Source organism: Manacus candei, unplaced genomic scaffold, assembly GCF_025592945.1.
Source record: "Manacus candei isolate 608988 ecotype Guabito, Panama unplaced genomic scaffold, ASM2559294v1 h1tg000033l, whole genome shotgun sequence".
NCBI lineage: Eukaryota > Metazoa > Chordata > Aves > Passeriformes > Pipridae > Manacus > Manacus candei.
In genome coordinates this window covers 1,772,259-1,791,848 of record NW_026138081.1, presented here as the reverse complement: position 1 = coordinate 1,791,848, position 19,590 = coordinate 1,772,259, and positions in this window count along the sequence as shown.

Here is a 19,590-nt window from a genome sequence, read left to right as displayed (position 1 = left end):
AACGGAACTCATTTTAAAAACAGCTTAGTTGCCACCTGGGCAGGGGAGCATGGCATCAAGTGGGTGTACCACATCCCATACCACGCAGCAGCCGCAGGGAAAGTTGAACGACATAATGGACTGTTGAAAACCACCCTGAAGGCGTTGGGTGGAGGGACAGACAAGAACTGGGACCAGCATCTAGCAAAGGCTACATGGCTAGTTAACACCAGAGGTTCCATCAACCGAGCCGGCCCTGCCCAGTCAGAGTCCCTCCACACCGTGGATGGAGATAAGGTCCCCGTGATTCACGCGAGGGGTGTGTTAGGAAAAAAGGTTTGGGTTGACCCTACCTCGAGCAAAGACAAACCCATTCGTGGGATTGTTTTTGCCCAAGGGCCCGGCTGCACCTGGTGGGTGATGCAGGAAGATGGAGAAACTCGGTGCATACCTCAGGGAAACCTTACTCTGGGGTGAGCTGGCTGTAACTGTATACTTGTATCTGTATGTAACCCTGCACCTGTATCTGTATGTGTATCTACCTACTAGTGGATGAGTATATAGTTGGAATACTGCATGTACGTATGAGGATCAAAGATTTAACCTAATAAGTGTGGCAGCATGGGGAAGAAAAATTAGGGGTGGATAATGTTATAGATTAGGAAATCAGGGGAATTTTCCTTCCCCCTGCCCCACTCCAAGGGAGAAGAAACGGAGTGAGTGGGGGGAGGGAGGTTATTAGCATTACCAAAGATGTAGCCGGGTTGGGTTAACGACCGATCTTGGAGAAAGATAAGGAAGAGGCACGGAGGCGGGGCTGGTGGAGACTCTGGCTGGGAGGGGAGAGGCAGTGGGGGTGTGTGGCTGGCTCTCTGGGGTGCAGACAGGCATTTTCGTTGGGGAGGGGGACCGGAGGTCTAGCTTGTTTTGGCTGTTAATCCTGGGGGGGCTCGCCCTCCCATCCTGCTGGCTTCAACCTGTCTGACTGTCCCGCCCGCCGGAGCCGCTGTGTTTCATCGGAGAGTTTTTGCTTGCCCGCGGGAGAGGAGGAGGAGTTTTTGGAGACACTACCACCTGAGACTGCAGTGAGTCTTCGCCACTTGAGACAGCGGTGAGTTCCCGTGGGAGTGTGCTGCCTGCCTTCCTTGTCGCCCCCACGGAGGCGAGGACCCCCCTCATCTCCTTCTCGGCTTCCCCTCGTGGTCCGGGACCTCTCTCTCCGGTCCCCTCTTCCCGCGGGTGACTGACGGAGCCCACAGCGCCCCCTGCCGACCGTGACCAGGTACTGCAGGTCCTACAGCTCCATCAGTCCTACAGCGCCCCCTGCCGACCGTGACCAGGTACTGCAGGTCCTACAGCTCCATCAGTCCTACAGCGCCCCCTGCCGACCGTGACCAGGTACTGCAGGCCCTGCAGCTCCAGCGGCCCAACAGCGCCCCCTGCAGACCGCAATTAGGACTGTGTTAAAGGACAGAGGAGTATTCTTTTAGACTTGTTGTTGTGGTTGTTGTTGCTGGTGTTGTTTTGTTTGGTGTTACTGTTTTTTTTTTCTTTTTTTTTTTTTTGCCAACATTCATATATTTCTTAATAAAGGGTTGTTATTTCTTCTGTTTTTCCACATTTTCCTCGAGTAAAGCCCCTTAATTTGACATTACAATTGCAGAGAGAGAGGAGTTTGGTCTACCTCACAACTCACCCTCTTTAGCAAACAGTCTAGTCTCTCCAGACTGAGACACTTCATAAAGAAGGAAAGATGACAAATATAAACACTGTTTTGATTCTTCATAATTTTTAACTACCTAGCCATTCAAGCTAACTAGCTATGTTTGCTGATCTGCCCTCCAGTAGTCCTTACTTCAGTTAACTGATTTGATCTGGTAACTGCTAAAGGTAATTGTCACCATATTTGATCCATTACACTATTTTTGGCATAGCCTAATATTCACATTCAAGATAGTCAAGATAGTCAAGAACTCACATTCATTGTTAACAAGTGATTACTCATTGTTAACAAGTGAATACTGAACTATTTGTGGAAGCTTGTAAACAGCTATGAATGCGTACTTCTTGTTTGAAAGGCCATAAAATTTGGAAACCTGTAACAGAAACAAAAAGAGGAAAGAAGGTGAAAAAAGGATATTCAGCTTTTTCTGACTTTTTTTTTTTAATTTTACATATTTAGCTTCATTCAACTGCCAGTAAAAGCAGCTAAAAGACTTATAAGAAATTCAATTAAATTGACAATCAAAGATGTAGCTCTTTATAAGCCTATTATATTTGGTATGTTTATTCCAAAGAGTCATATTTCAAATTGTTGATATAATAGCACCACGCTTGTGTTTAAGAATACCTTTAGCTGTTATCATAGGTGTAATATAGAGTAATAGGGACAGGTGAAAATATATCTATCTGAAGATGAAGGACAAAGCTGCTTTTGGAACCACTATTGCAATTCGGCATTACGGATACACCAGTACTTATGTTCTGCCTTAGAACACTGCACATGCAACTCAGTTTCCAGTTTAGCAATGGTTTTCCCATGCAGTCTTGTACTTATATCAAAACTCTTCAAACAGATGCAACTTGTTCTGCCTCATGGCAGCTCACTGCAGAGAGATGGAGTCTGTCAGGTTTGCGTACATACTAACAACGCCTCCAAGCATGCATGTAACACGTACTATCCACCCAAAGCTGCACAGGTCTGATCCTGAATTTACAAATGCAACTTAGTCAACCCTAGTGAGCTCAGTGTCCTGGTCACAATGCTAGGCTAACATGGCCAAGCTCTATCTAGAATTGAACTTCATCCTGGCAGCGCTGTTCAAAGCGGGATTACTTGCCATGGTGGTGGGCAACTATGTGCCACGCTCCACTTCCTTATCACCTGATGGCATCAGTCTGCACGTGAAGACAGCACTGCTGCCACTCCTAAATACTCAGGGAAGAAATCTACACGTGGGCAGTCTGGTAGTGCAAGCAATCCTGAACACTGAACAAAAGAAGTATGCCAAAGAGTCATTTGGTATTTGAACAAACTCCTCACAGTAGAAAATCAGGAAAAGGTAGCATTAAAACTACTTAACCTGCAGCAATATTGTCAGGGATGTCACCCACAGGTACTGATTAGGCTGTGACAAACAAGGTTGTCTTTTCATGCACATTCTGCTACCAACAATGTCTATTCGCTTTAATTGTGGAGAGGCAGACACCCTTCCTCATGACAGGACTGTAATACTTCTTTTAATTTAACATGCCTGAAGACAAATCTTTAGGCTGACACTAACCTTTGCTAACTTTAGAGCAACTACAACTTCACTGACTATAAATAAGTAGGAAAACTATATTTTGCAATTGTATTTATTACAAGGCAAAACAAAACAAGTACCAAGCTTAAAAACTAAAAACCCCACAATAGATAGCAACACCATTCTCAATCCTAACTTGAGCAAAGCATGTAGACAGAGAACCTTCAGGATACTTCCACAGGAGAAATAAGCTTGATGCCAGTAAATAACTTTGTACCTGCTTTCCTGCTCTCTAATCTCTTCCATTTTTATGGAGTGCAAAACAGCCTGAAAGTCTTCATTTTGTTTTTCTGGCATATTTTTTCTCCTTGCCTCTCACCAGCAAAAAGATAATTCGATCTACCTTCTTGATTTTATGTGAGCACTTTAACTGAGCCAAAGAGATTCCATCGAAGCACGATAAGACAGCAAATGATCAACACTTATATATCTACACAGTGTTTGCAACAATGTACTGCTGTCTGAATTTAAACTTCTTTTCCAAACTCCTGGATGGCCCACATAACAAAGGATCCAGGTAGACCTCTCTTTCAGTAAGAGATCTTTTTTAGTAAGATAAATCCTCTAAACAATTAATCCCTTCTGGAAGCATCAGGGATTCACAGAAGCTTCTCTCCCCGGGCTTCAACCTTGCCAATGTAACCTATGCTTTTCACCAATTTTCTGTGTTTGAAATACAGCTTTAGCTGCCCTAGTCTGGTGAAGGGAGAGGGGAAAGAAAATGCCTAGGAAAGAGTAACTCTTAACTTCTTACCTAACTGATTTTGCAATCAGTACAAACCAGTTGCGAGACTTCTGAAGAAATGAGCACTAATTCCCTTCACAGACCAACAACAAGGCCTACTTACTCTATTGTATCATCAAGGCTCTGTACAAAAGACCCCCAGATACAGGTGAAGCAGAGAAGTCAATTTGTAAACTACAGAAATACTCAGGAATAAGAACTCAAAGAACTGCAAAATGTACTCTTACTTTCCAAGTGCAATTTCTAAGTGTAATTTTCCACGTTACTTTCCTCAGGGAGTAGCAAAATTCCTTTGTCCCTCCTCTGTCTTTCAGAGTAGTTCCTCTTATGATCTAGTCTTCCTCAATACAGCACTCGCTACATCACTTTTCTTCTTACTTGTGAAATATACTGAACACAAAAACGTAACTTATTCAGTGGACTTCTAGGTGTGGAAATACAGAACAAGTGATATTGGTTTTTCACTCTAATTCCCTAAAAAATCTGATTCCATTCAGAATGATTCCAAAACATCTATCTTCATAGTACTGCACTGCAAGTGAACAAGAATCATGAGATTGCTTTAAACAACCTAGTACATTAGATGACACAGTGCACCACTATACAGTGCCAATAGCCCAGCTTCCAAACCTAAAATGGCAGCTTTAATGTGGTACTGCTTTCAGGCTAATCAATCCTGTCTATCACTGTACTACTCCAAGTGAAAGCTTGTGCTGAAATGCCTATATTTCTTTGAGTTCTGTAGCTGACAAGATCTGCTAGAGCTTAGGGGTCTCTGGGTAATGACTGGGTTGAGCAGTTCTTGGATGACTGCAAAGAAATTAGACTTGAAGTGTACAAGGAAGTAGGAAAAATGAATAGAAGACAAGACGGAAGTAAAATATGTCAAAGCTGAAAAATAGAGGAAAAGAGAAAAAAGAGAAATGTGAAGAAAAGAGAGAAGGAAGAGAACAAAGGTGACCTCAGCAGTACGTCCAAATATCAGCTTTGTTTCATCAGGGAGAAATTGTAGTACACAGGACATGATTCTCCCTGTTTCTGTCTGGAGGATTCACATACAACTCTTTGTCAGCTGTTGCCGTCCTTGCTCTCTTCCCTTCCCTTCCTCCTCTGTTTTGATTGTAAGCTTTTGGAGCCAGGACCTGGATATGGACAGTGACTTGCAGGATACTTGGAACCCCCCCATGATATGTCTATGAGAGAGCAGGACTAAAATAATAATTAAAAAAAATACAGTGCTTATATCTTTGTTCTAAACCAACCATAAGTGACATTTTACTGTATCCAACGAGTGATGAATTGATCCAACAAACTTAGTTAAGTAACATACTTATTTCAAATTTCAATTACTTGATAATACAAAAGAATAAAGTTCTCTTGTCACCAGGATGTAATTAATGTTAGAAGTTCATACTGAGGGAGTAGAATTTTAGAGGTGAACAAACTCTCAGTTTCCTGCATGTATCATAACTACAAAAAAACTTCTGTGCTGCGTAGTTTTGTGATGATTTGTTGCAGAAACACCTCAGAGTGTGCAACAATCCTTAAAATGTGTCATATAGTACACACAGAACTAGCACTGCACACCAAGAACAGAAGGGCACAGAAGGAAAGCAAAGGTGGGATGTGAGGACTGGTTAACAAGTCCTGCCACTCAACAACAGCAGAGGACAGTCCTGTCAGGAAGCCTGGCATTCCCTGAGCACATTGGGTTGATCCAAGTCACTCATTGTCTGGAGAAGGAGCCATGCCCTCCTTTCTGTCCATTTTCCTGATAACCATAGTTATGAGAGGCTTTGCATGCCCAGATATTAAGCCCAATATTGGCAGATTACTGCATTTGTTGTTGTAATGACACAGATAATGATACTACTGATCTGTATTTGTTACTGAATTGTTATTTGGGGAAAAACTGTTTATCCCTAAAGATGGTCTGGTGTTTGTTACTATATTCCAAACTGATAAAAACTTGGCAGGGCCACCCCAATCCCTTACAGTACAATATATACTGTGCTAGATTTATACTGTGATTTTTGGTCCATTTATTTATGGTTTTACATTCTTGCTTTGAAAGGTCAGTAATGAGAGTGGTCACATTGTGGGTTAAAAGCTGCAGAGGTTTCTGTGTAAATTCTGGTCCCACCTCAAATGTGTAAATGCTATTGATGCATTAATTTGTCTCTGCATATATGATGAGAGAGTCATTATCATTTCCTTTTGTGGAAGAATGAATCAGTTTAACAGCCCACAGATTAATACAGTACAGTATACATGCAAAAACCCCACCCCTACGCTCCTGCTTTTTTCACATATTAATTCACACTCTGTATATGAACAAATGAAGTGATGAAGTCTAAACCAGATTGTAACACAGCAGCTTTAAAAGAGAAATAGAATGTATTTTTTCTTCACAGTGAACAATTTGAATCCTTTTCCCTGAAACATTATAGCGCTTTGATATTTATTTGGATAGTGGTAACCTTAATATATTTTGTATGAGTTCATAACTTGAAGGGTAATTACCATTCACCAGAAAAGGGAACTGTGTTTTTCAGAGAGTTCTATAACTCTGTATACAGCAATAATCTGAAGAGTCACTATGAGAAAATGGTATTGCAAATGCAAATAGCGTTGACTCTCTCTAATCCCATGAAAATTCTTAACATGCTTTCAAAAAAACCCACAATATTTTATGGGGGAAACATGATTTATATTAATGAAAAGTAGATGTAAGATTTGAAGATAATTTGAGGATGCTTTTTATTATTTTTCATCACCCATAAATGAATTCAGATATATTCATTATGCTTGGAGGAGTCCAGCTCTCCATCACAAAGTTAACTTGAATTTTAAAAAGTAACAACAGAAATTAATTTATTTGCAGAGAAGTAGTATAAAGTGTTAAGATCAAAGACATAAACAAAGCCTGAAACAAATTTAAAATGTAATATTACGATAACACTAATTTCCCTAATTTTTGAGTTGTTTTCTTCATCAACTTTCTAATGACCAAACAACTTTCTAAACTGAACCTCCCTGAGGATGCTTCGTGGTGTTGCACCACTTACCACTACTAAGAAGTGTCAGGTACTGTCACGTTTGTAACTCCAAGCAAGCTCTTAGATTGTCCTTCTTCACCAACAGGCGCAGTTTCCTCTACCACTCCTAAGAGAATGCATTCTCTTGGCCCTGACTATCTTGGTAATGCTTTCCTGGACTCACCACAGTTTCTCAGTCCAGAAAATCTGTAGAGGTCATCCAGATTCACTAAACAGTGACATAGCATACCCAATTTATTGCTGGCATCAATCCTGCTTTGAGTGAGAGCTTTAACCAAAAAACTTTTCCACAAGCCTTCAACGACTTTATGGCTAATAACATATCCAATAATTTGCCATTTCAAGCCAAAATGATTTCTTTGCTTTTTAAACAAATCAAGCCAATTATGTAGGTTATAGTAAGAAAACCAGATGTCCACAGTGTGTATAGATGCTATAAACACTTGTGTACAGAGCAGCAAGGGTCTCTGCCTTTAGTGCAGGCATAAAAATGTATTGTAGAGCAATCGCAAGATGATTTAGTTGATATCTGAGCATTAGCAAACCTCTGAAACTTTTGTATCTTTTTAACAGCAATTAATGCAATGCTAATTGTGAATTCATGAAATGCTAATTGTGCCTTGTATTTCTGCAAAACACTGCTTTTAATTTAATATAAAGTTTTCAGAGAATTGAACTAAATAAAGCTATTTTTACTGATTTTAAGAGCATAAAATATGCACGTTTCTCTCATATTAGTGCAAGCAACTGAACCTTGCATTACACAAACCCAGGTAATTACATTTCATGGGTCTTCCGTCCTGGGAGACAAAAGGGAGACAGATCCTACCCTAAATTGTTCTCACTGTTGAATCTTTGGTCATGAAAGTGCTATTCAGAGTGCATAAAAAAGAAACAAAACTTACTAATATTTTCAGTAATTTGATGACTTATTAAATTTGATGACATATTAAATGCCAATATGTACTAAATTCTTCTGAAAGTTGCTTATACTTAACTAACAAACCATACTGTCATAGAAGAAACACTCATATATCTAGAGTCCAGGCTATGCCAGTATATCGAATGTAAATATTGCATTAGATATTACACTATTATAAATAACTATAGATGTGCACTACTAAAGTGGAAATCTCTTTTAGGTTAAAATCCTGAATAACTGCATTTGAGGATAAAATCCCATAAAGGATTTTTATTCGTATATAAAATGTTTACAGATTTGCAATAAAACATTAATGTAAGTAAAACTTCATGTATGGTTTAGGAATATTTATTCTGTAAGGTTTTATGTAAATAAATAAATAGTTGGTTATAAGACAAAGATCCAGCTACAACAGTGAAGGGAGTAACAGAAATGTTTACACAGCTGAGTCAGTAAAAACATTTGAAAAATTGCACAGGTGTAAAAGAACAAATTTGTTTATTATACAGACTGTTCTCTTATAGAGCACCAACGATTTATCTTTTTAAAAATACACACACCCTAGTTTTTCATGTGTAGCATTTACAATGAAGGATCTTTTTATAATCCCACACAGAGCAGATTCTGATCTGAGAAGTCAAGATAAAGTCACCTCGGAGCTAAATATTCACAAAGTAGAGTGTGAGGGAAATTTTGCCTCATAAGCAAAAATTTGTGATTTCATTGCTATCCTGTCCTACTCATCACATTTGCTTCTTTGCATCTTAGATCACAAAGTAACATGCTAGAAGCTGGAGGTTTTTTTTTTTTGCTTTTGTCATCTGCAGGTCCAGCAGCTTGCAAAAAAAAAGGAGTTTCTGATTCCTATTGTAGACCTGCAAGTGCTATTTTAGTACCAAAAAATTTGTCATTTCTAACTATTCTGTCAACATCCCACAGAATAATAATAGTGGACTGAAGGAATGAAACAGAGGACAGAAAATATCTGATTAGGGAGTCCCTAACAGGTGAAAAAAGTCAGAAATTGGTATGAATGGAAGATGGAGGAGGGCCATGAGGATGGTGAAGGGTCTGGAGGGGAAGGCTTATGAGGAGGGACTGAGATCACTTGATTTGTTCAGCCTGGAGAGGAGGAGATTGAGGGGAGACCTAATTATGGTCTTCAACATTCTTATGAGGGAAAGTGGTGGGGCAAGTACTGATCTCTTCACTCTTGTGACCAGTGACAGGACTCAAGAAAATGGCATGAAGCTGTGTCAGGGGAGGTTTAGACTAGATATCAGGAAAAGGTTCTTCACCCAGAGGGTGGATGAGCACTAGAACAGGCTCCCCAAGGAAGTGGTCACACACCAAACCTGACAGAGTCTAAGAAGCATTTGGACAATGCTCTCAGGCACATGGTGTGACTTTTGGCAAGTCCTGCACAGGGCCAGGAGTTGGACTCGATGATCCTGATAGGTCCCTTCCAACTCAGCATATTCTATGATTCTATGTGAGAAAGTTACAAAGTGGAGATGCAGAAATGCCAAGTCAGAAGAAAGGTATACAAGGAAAATTATTTAAAGACAAGAGTGGGGAGTAGCACAGTGGCTGGCTTAGATTAAAACATAACTACAGAGAAACATGTTTCTTCTCAGTGCCTGACAGGAAGAAAAGATAGACTGTATGACCAGAGTGAGGAGCAAATGCTGATGAGCAGACATGATGTGATCCTTTTTTAACCTTAAAAGTCTATGGAAAAGCACAAAGGCATGCAAAAAATAACTAACAACTTGTTGAGATCACTTACTTTGAGATAGATGTGAACTACCATCAAAAACACACTTTTTCACAAATAGGTTTTCTACTTTTTTATTAACTCTTTAAAACTATGATGCCATTAGACACTTAATGAATATTAACATGAAACAGTGATGAATAACACACTGAACTCTTCCTTTTCTGGACCAGAAAAAAGATGAAAGATGAACTTCACTAAAAAAAAAAAAAGAAATCTACAATGAAATAAAACCTAGATAATCTTTGGTGGCTTTAATTTCAAAGTAGGTACAAGTGTTGCCCTTTAATAGAACAAGATCTTTGAAATCACTAAGATTCCTTTTAAAGGAACATGTTATGATCTTATTTTCATAAGGCGATCAGGTCTTAATGAAGTCAAAGGAACCAGAAATTATTTTCATTTTTCATCAATATCTTTAGAGGTGTTAGGAACCCATAGTACAGCACCACAACTTTATACAGAAAAAGAAACGAGTGAAGGGATCACACATTATAAGTTCTTACTGAATACTAAAACTTAGATTTGTTTAGTTTGGAATAAAAATATCAAGTAAAGGTTGTTGAATGCTTATTCAGTCCACAGATAGAAACATGGTATGTGTCTGTGTGAACAGGGACAATTTCAAATACCCTTTCACAATACTAAATTGTTTGAGAAAATACCCTAGTAAAATAATAATAAAAAAGTCATAATGCATTATTGGTTCTGATGTATTTGCTGATTTGCAGAGATACTGTATTTCTAATTTCTTACATTTCTTTTCTAGTGCCCAAAGATGCAGACAAATATCTTGCTTCACACACTGCATTCAAAGCAGTGTATGCAAAACTCAAGGATTATCCAGTAAAGAGCATCCTCTGATCACCTTTACCAAGGGTAATAAAGGCCATGAAAGGCTGTTCTTTACACAGACTGCATCTGAATTTTTTCTAGAATATTAAGACACATATCAATATAAGCTGTCATTCAACCTTGAGGCGCAGATAAAACAGAAAAATGACAGGAGGTACTTAGTAGCTACCTATTTTACTAAACCAGTCTGTTTAAAACAGAGCATGAGTTTCAGGGCAATAAAAGGTCATGTGGCAAAGTGGTATCTCCTGAACTCCATCAGTGGAAGCTAGTGTCAGACTAGTCACAGTGAACACAAGTTTTAATTTTTCATAGCATCATGTCCTTAACAGACTTAGGATCTTTTCTAGAGGAAAAAAAAGGAATTTCATCTTTCAAGTCTAGCATGTGTATCACTTGTAAACTTGCAAAAATACGCTGAGAAAACACATTTGGCCAGGTAAAACTCTCATGCCTATGCAAGTGATACTACTGTATCAGAATACAAAAGCTTGGTGAGGTTATAATAGGAATGTGCAGAACTGTCACATGACTAAACAAAGCTTTTGACTGCACAGCTGGGAAGCTTTCACCTTTGCCCACTTCTGGTTAGGGCTGTATCTTTTTATTCATAACTTATGATTATTTTGCCCCCAAATTTCAAGTACTGCATATAGATCAGATTGATCCCATATAGATCAGAGCCCAGCTTCTTGCTCTATACAGACTAAAGCTGGCTTCAAACTTGGAAGATCTCAAGATGAGATTTACTTCTTAATAAGCTATCAGTGGAGACCAGGACAATTTTACAAGGAATCTTGGAACAAGACTCAAATTTCATCCTCCTCATGCCTGAAGCTACATTGTTTACTACTCTGACCATAGTCTTAAGATCAAACTAAGCAAACGAGGAATTGCACAATGATACAGAATCACAGAATCCTAGAATATGCTGAGTTGGAAGGGACCTACAAGGATCATTGAGTCCAACCCAAACAATCCTCCTTTTTTAACATATCAGCAGGTAACAATTGCTCAGAAGAGGTTTTTCTCCTCCACTCTCATCCACAAGGACTCAAGCAGCTCACTTGAGCACCTTCCCTGTTAGAAATAAAGAGAGCAGCCCCCATCTGCACCTTTGAGGTAGTGTTGTGAAGAGTAATTATGATTTTTAAAGTATCTTTCAAATGTGATCATATAAAGTAAACAATCTAGTGAATGAGATATGGGATTGAGGACTAACAAGGGATGAAAATATTGAGTCACCTGCAGAGCAATAAACCTTAGCTTAAAGAAAAAACAGAATTAGTTAAAAATGGATAAAAGAAATAATTAGCAGATTAAGTAGATTTAATTCAGCAGACGTATTTAATGGATGCATAAACAAAGGAATATACACATGTCCACAAACTGGTGTTTGTAATTCCCAGAGGCAAAGACTCTGAGCTCCTATCTGCTTCTTACTGAGTATAAATTTTGGCTCTAAACACTCAAGCAAAATTTTTTTAAGCAGGAGGACTTATTGTCACCAAGCATTCTGAATTACTCATTTCATATAGTCTTGACTCTCTCCTTCCTGTAAGTTTTTAGCTAATAAAGACAGCAAAGGCTCTCACCATCCATCCATCCATCTTTCCAAGCAGTATATTTTCTCCAACAGCAGAAAAACCCTATTGCTGATCCCAAGACAAGCACAGCAGAGGTGTGGGCAGAGCTAGCAGGTGTGAGCTATTTTCCACTTACAATATCCAGAACAAGCACAAAGAAGGTATTTTCTCACCAGACTCTTTCTATTATTCTTTCTATAAACTTCTCTATATGCACAGAATAGCTGAAGTTCCCCACTCATTCCTTTAAATGAACAGTCACATTATCTAATCTTTATAAAATACTTTCCCAGGTTGTTTAGTGACTATGTTGCCTTTTAGCAGCATCTTTAGTGGTTTCTGCTCTAAGCTCAAGAACTTCAAAGAAACAAGGATGCAAGCAGGACTGATGGGTTTATGACTAAGTCATGATCCCCCAAAGCCCTGCTCAGCTAATGGAAAAGCCCACAGTATCACAGGTGTTGTGGGTAGGATCCTAAAATCAGGACCTAGATGCCAGAGTCACATCTACATATTTAGGAAGTTTTGAATCATAATGTTTTTATTCATGCAAACCCAGCTCAGATCCAGAAATTACTGTTTATTTCTGACCGAGCTACCCAGAGGATTTTATTCTATAAATTTTCTTAGAGTTTGACTTACCCTTACTTTCTTTTACACGTCTGATTCTCTTAATACATGTGCAATAAAGAAGGCAACAATGCCTCATTTTTAAGATCTTAGTGGCTGGAGGCTAGGAAGTAAAAGACCTAGATTTCATTCCCTCTTCTCATGGAGAGTGGGATAAATACTTTTCCTGGGAAGAGACCTGAATTCTGATCCCTCTTGTGTTTTTGACATGAAATACTAATTAGATTAAATACATATACTGATTTGAAATTAGTAAAAGTATAGGAATTTCAAATGCTTAGTACCTCTTCAAATAAAATGGCAGAATGTTTTCATAAATCCTCTCTAGTTTTTCATTTATGGTTTCAAAACAGCATTTCTATTCAGACATACAGACTACCTACCTATTTCCAATAACCTTAAGCTGAATTGGATAAATTCCTATGAAAAATCAGGTATAGGATCTCTCTGTTTAGACATTTTCTCAACTCAGTATCCAAACTTACAGGCTAGGTTTGAAAATACCATCCTCCACTTTTCCTCAAGTGCTCTGAGAAATTAAGTAAAATGTTTTGAACTCCTAAGAAAGACTGTCAGATATCCTGAACAAAGAAATGAAAACAAAACTAATAAACAGAAAAGCCAAAAGCTATCAGTGTCTTACAAGCTAATAAAAAGGAAAATGCAACAAGCAGCACAAAGCCTAAAAATAGTGACTACAGGGCTCCAGCTCCTAGGCATTGTGGAATTTAAAGGGCCAGGCTCCTGAATGCGAGCAGGTGAAAATGATTACAGGACGCAACCTTCAAATACAGTCTGGAGGAGGGTTATGTTTCTGTATGCAGTATGCAGCCAGAATATCTCAGCACCGTAAAAATTGAATTTTAGAAACTTGTTAAAATGTTAAAATAGTTTGTTAATAAAGTTTTGAGAACTTTGATGTACTATCTTTCCTTTATCTCAGTGTATGCATATGGTCTCAAGCTTCCATATCAAATGCAGTACTTGGAAAACTAATTTAATTTTCCTCTCTAAGTCTGGCTTAATGTCCTTCCTTCACATTGTAATATTTATTGCTAAACTATACACTGAAATATTGTAGAAATCTTGTTATTGTTATTAGGTAGGGCTCCCTAAGAAGGAAATGTTCAAAAAATAGATCATAGATTATTGACTCATGTTTAAATTATATTTCCACTTACTAATAATTAATGTAACAGGGTGAGCAGTTGAGTAAAAGGTTATATCTATAAAATTATTAAAAAGGATTAAATTATGCCTAGCAGCTACTAGTGAAAATGCACCCAGCCATGGCTATCTATACTGCAGTTGCACTGTCTCAGGTGGAAATTGCATATTAATGTGGCCCATTTGGTATGCTATAGACTTCTCTGAAGGAGGAACAGTGAGGGGACCAAGATAAAATACTAATGGAACATAATAAAATGTGGATGTTGATATTGAGAAACTAATGACAGTTTTGCACTTCTGCTATTCTAAGTGCACTATTGTTAATAACTACTAGTTTTAATTTCTTCCATTTACTATTTTAATATTTTTGAATAATTTTTCCCTAAAAGAGAAAAAGTAGAATGAAATTCCACTTAGTAAACTTATTCTTATCCAAAAAGCCCCTATTTTAAAATCAATTATCTTTCATCTGCTTTTGCCCTTCTATAACTTTACCTAACATTAATACCCTTTATTGCATATTGTATATCTTATCAGAACATCTGAAGATGTAAAGCACAGAGACAACAGTTCCAATATTCCAAACTATATATTAAGAGGTAAGAGTTTATTTTTGTTAGTTTGGTATTTAATCAAATTTTGGTATCTTTTCTGTTTCATGACTTTTGCTACTGACTGACCCTGAAATATTTGAAGTCCAGAATCTGAATGTACTTATTCCAGAGCTTGCTTCAAGGCTGCAGCATATATGGTAATACTTAAAAAGAATCTATCCTGTGCATCCACTTAACAATGAATTTTTGATTGATTTTTATACAGAAACACACAGAAAACTACAAACTAAATATACAATATATTGCCTATAATTCTTTCAATTATCACACTTCCTCATTTCTCATCATCCTGAAGCTTTATCCATACAGTAATTAAAAATGATTTTCCCCACTCTGTTGACAAGTCTTCGATTTTGGTATGACAACTCTTGTTTTATAATGAGGTGAAAGGATATTACTGGTAAAGAAAAATAGACTTCTCTACTTGCTAATGACTGTCAAGTATTATACTTCTCTGAACATACTGTCTTTTTGGGAAGAAAATACTCATATGGGGTTCCAAATGTGTACTAGCATGCCTATTTTTATAACGCAAACAACCACGAATTTAAGGTGACTTTCTCCAAAATTAAAAAGAGAAAAACTCCCTATTTCTACCACTATTTCTTCCAATAATTTTAGAGGCTTACAAGGAGCTGTGAACAAAAACCACAAACATGGAATTATCTTTTTGGCATCTTTACGGCCCAGTTGTGAAAGGGAGGATAAGATCTGATGAAAGTTGTGTCACGTGTTTTGAAGGCTAAACCTCTAGACTGGAGGTTAAGTGTCCATCTGTGTCATTTATGAAGTACATATATAAAATCTGGATTGCTTATTTTAAACAGTATTTTCTTGGCTCTAAAGGGTGTTAATATTCTGTTGCTTTCTTCTCTGTTTGGTATATAAAATGTGCACAATTGTCATCTCACACTAGCAACCCTAGATGACCTGGCTTCATTTCTGCAATATATTTAGACCAGTTGCTCACAAATGCTTTTGTGGCATCTCCAAGTGGCTTAAAAACAATTTGGGTGGTTCCTAAAGTAAAAGGACGAGGGCCAGTTTAGAACTGCTATGCTACCTGACCTTAGTGATAACTTCCACTATGGAAAGACTTTCCATCCTCTGGCCTTTGGAAATGCTTCTCTGTAGTTAGATGCTGATGCATTTCCTGGAGATCTTTAAACACAGCCAGCTGTGTGTGTGCTGCTGAGGGTCAGTATTATTTAAGCATTGTTTCAGAGACTTCCTGTCCCTGAATTCTGTAAGAGGGGAAAAGTCCTGTTTTGTTGTTTGGCTTTTTTCTTTTTCTTTTTTTTTTTTTTTGTTTTTTTTTTTTTGTTTGTTTGTTTGTTTTTTGCTTGTTTGTTTTTTGTTAGTTTTCTGTTTTTTTTTTAGGGATGTACATTTCTCCCCAAGTAAAAACAAGTCCTTGGGGAAAAAGCTTCTGTAAATGACTGATAAGGAGTAGAAAAGGAAGTACAGACTCAAAGCATCTAGTTTTTCATCCAGTTGAATCCCTCCAAGTTTAGGGCATCAAAGAATTCGAAGTCTACATATAAGAACCACAGGAAATTAAATGCATCCTTTGCATATTTTCATAAAGAAAAGGTTGTTCTCATAAGGAACATTAGAGATCATCTGATTCTGTGAGCCTTAATTTATCAGCTGATATGTTGCCACAGAGTATGCAGTGACAATGACAGCAATAAAAGAAAAATCCAAGAGCTTTGAGACCTTGTTTCTCTATTTGCTTTCAATAATAATTCAGGCTTCGTGTCAAAATAATGATAAGTATTCCCACAAAGATGAACTATTAGTGATGGGACTTTGTTTCTTAGTTTCTTATCACATCAAAAAGGGTACATCTTTAATTGTTTTATTAAATATTCATTTTGGTGGCTGTGAAAATATTAGAAACAAAAATATATTACACAAATGCGTTTATAACTTACTCTGTCTTAAGGCAAATCCAGCCATAAACCACATTCCCTCCTGATTAATATCTCAGCGGTGTTTACTACTATTCAACTGCTAGTACAATGTTTATTCTGTTCATTATACTGTTTCCTGTATCACTGTGGTGTTTATTGTTCTTCTGTGTATTTTTGACCTCTAATGTTTTATCTACAGCTCTATGATAAAATTTACTCTTTTTTTTCAAATATGGATTCCATCCTGCTTGTATATTGCTGGCAACATGAAGTCAGAAGAGTTAAACAGCCTTTGCTTATGGGGTGGTTTATACAGCCCCAGGCCTGCTGGAGACAGATGGGGTTCACCTATCTAAAAGGGAGGAAAGGATTCTAGCCTGTGACTTGTCAGGGTTGATTGAGAGGGCTTTAAACTAGGTTTGAAGGGGGAAGGGGATAAGACCAGGCTCATCAGAGATGAGCTGAGGGGTGGCATGCCAGGTTTGGGGGTGAAACCCATAGCTCAGCTAAAGTGTATCTACTACTCCCTGACTCTGAAGTGTACTAGCCACACTGAACACACTAGCAGTCTTGTGAGGATAAACCAGGGACTCTTGAGGTAAAAAAAAACAGCAGGGAAATACCAGAAAATTGTCTCAAAGGAATTAATGGGCATTCCTCTGAGAAGGCAGCACAGCCGACAGCCCAGCTGAGGTGCCTTTACATCAGTGCACAGAGCACGGGCAACAAATGGGAGGAGTTGGAAAATGCTGTGCTGTTACATAAGAGAGCTGACAGAACTTTAAGAAAACCTTCCATGGATTGTAAGAGGTAACAATCCCCAGGAGCAAGAAATTGGGCAAGGGAGGCAAGACTGGCATGGCTGAGTAGGGAACAGTTGGTCAAACTAAAGATAAAGAAGCAAATGCACAGAGAGTTGAAGCTGGGACTGGTGACCCAGGAAGACTATAGAGAGGGATGAGGAAGGCCGAGGCAAAACTGGAACTGAACTTGGCAAGAGGCAAAAAGAATAACAGGAAGGGATTCTTACAGGTATGTTAACCAGAAAATGAGGGTTAAAAAAGGTGTATCTCCCTGATAAGCAATGCTGGAAAACAGGTAACAAAGGATGAGGAGAAGGCTCAGGTACTGAAAAACTTTTTCACCTCAGTCTTCACAGGCAACCTCACTTCCCACACTTCTTGAGTGGATGGACACCAGAATGGGTACTGGGGGAGCAAAGTCCTTCCCAATGTAAGATCAGGTTCATGACCACCCGATGAACCTGTATATACATACATTTATGTGACCTGATGAGATGCATTCCAGAGTCCTGAGAGAATAGGCTGATGTAGTTGCCAAGCCACTCTCCACAACATTCAAAAAGTCATTGTAGTCAGGTGAAGTCCTAAGTGACTGGAAAAGGGGAAATATTGCACTCATCTTTAAAAAGGGTAGAAAGGAACTGGGAACAATCAACCTGCCAGTCTCACCTCTGTGTCTGGGAAGATCACTGAACAGATCCTCCTAAGGGTGCACAGAGGGCAGGGAGGTGGTTTGGGACAGCCAGTACATCTTCACCAAGGGCAAGTCCTACCTGATCAACTTATTGGCCTTCTAGGATGGAGAAACTATATAAGGGGACAAGAAAAGGGCTACAGTTGTCATTTATGTGGACTTCTGTACAGTCTTTGACATGGTCCCCCATAACAGCTCTCTAAACTGGAGAGATGAATCTAACAGTGGACTGTTAGATGGATAAGAAAGTGGTTGGGTGGTCACCTCCAGAGGGTGGTGGTCAACAGCTCAGGGTCCTGAGGGACATCAGTGACTAGTGGTGTCCCTCAGATGTCCACACTGGGACCAATGTTATCTAACATCTACATTAAAGACAGAGATGAAGGGATCTACTGCAGGTTCAGCAAATTTGCAGATGACACCAAACTGAAAGGTGGTATGCTATCCAGAGGGCTCTGGACAAGCTTGAGAATTGGACCCATGTGAATCTCATGAGGCTTAATAAGACCAAGTGACAGGTGCTGTACTTGGGTCAGGACAACCCCCAGTATCAATACAGGCTGGGGCATGAGCAGATTGAGAGCAGCCCTGCTGAGAAGGACTTGGGGATGCAGGTGGATGAGAGGCTGGGCATGAGCTGGCAATGTGACCTTGCAGCCCAGTAAGCCCATTGTGTTCTGGGCTGCATCAAAAGCACCGTGGCCAGCATGTTGAGGGAGGGGATTCTGCCCCTCTACTCTGCTCTGGTAGACCCCACCTGGAGTACTGCACTGGGTCCCCAGAACAGGAAGGACCTGTTGGAGAGAGTCTGGAGCAGGGTCATCAAGATGATTAGAGGAATAGAGCTTCTCTCTTATGAAGAAAGACCAAGAGAATTGGGTTTGTTCAGCCTGGAAAAGAGAAGGCTTCGGGGTGACCTAATTGCAGCCTTCCAGTACCTGAAGGGAGCCTACAAGAAAGATGGAGATAGACTTTTTATAAGAGCATCTAATGAAAGGGCAAGGGAGAATGTATTTAAACCAAAAAATTAGAAAAAAATTAGAAAAAAAAAATTCTTTACTGTGAGGGTGGTGAGGCACTGAAACAGTGCCCAAAGAAGCCGCGAATGCCTCATCCTGGGAGATGTTCAAGGCCAGGCTGGGTGGAACTCTGATCGACCTGATCTAGTGAAAGGTGTCCCTGTCCATGGCAGGGGGGTTGGAACTAGATGATTTTTAAGGTCCCTTTCAACCCAAACCCTTCTATGATTCTCTCTAGGTACAGGGACCTACATGAACAAACTGTTTCTACTACCAACTTTTCCAAGCTATTCTGTCTCAGAACAGCAGTATGACTCAGATGTTGGTAGCAAAATCAATATTTCCTTGGTTATTTTTTTTAACTATATGTACCATTTTTCCCCACATAAAAAGGATGCTATCTCGAGAAAGAACCAGGGATGGGCAGATTTTGAGTCTGTATAATCCATACAGTGACTTGGACTGGAATATGTTAAGGGAATATTTTGCAGATGCTTTCACTTCCTCTGATGAAGA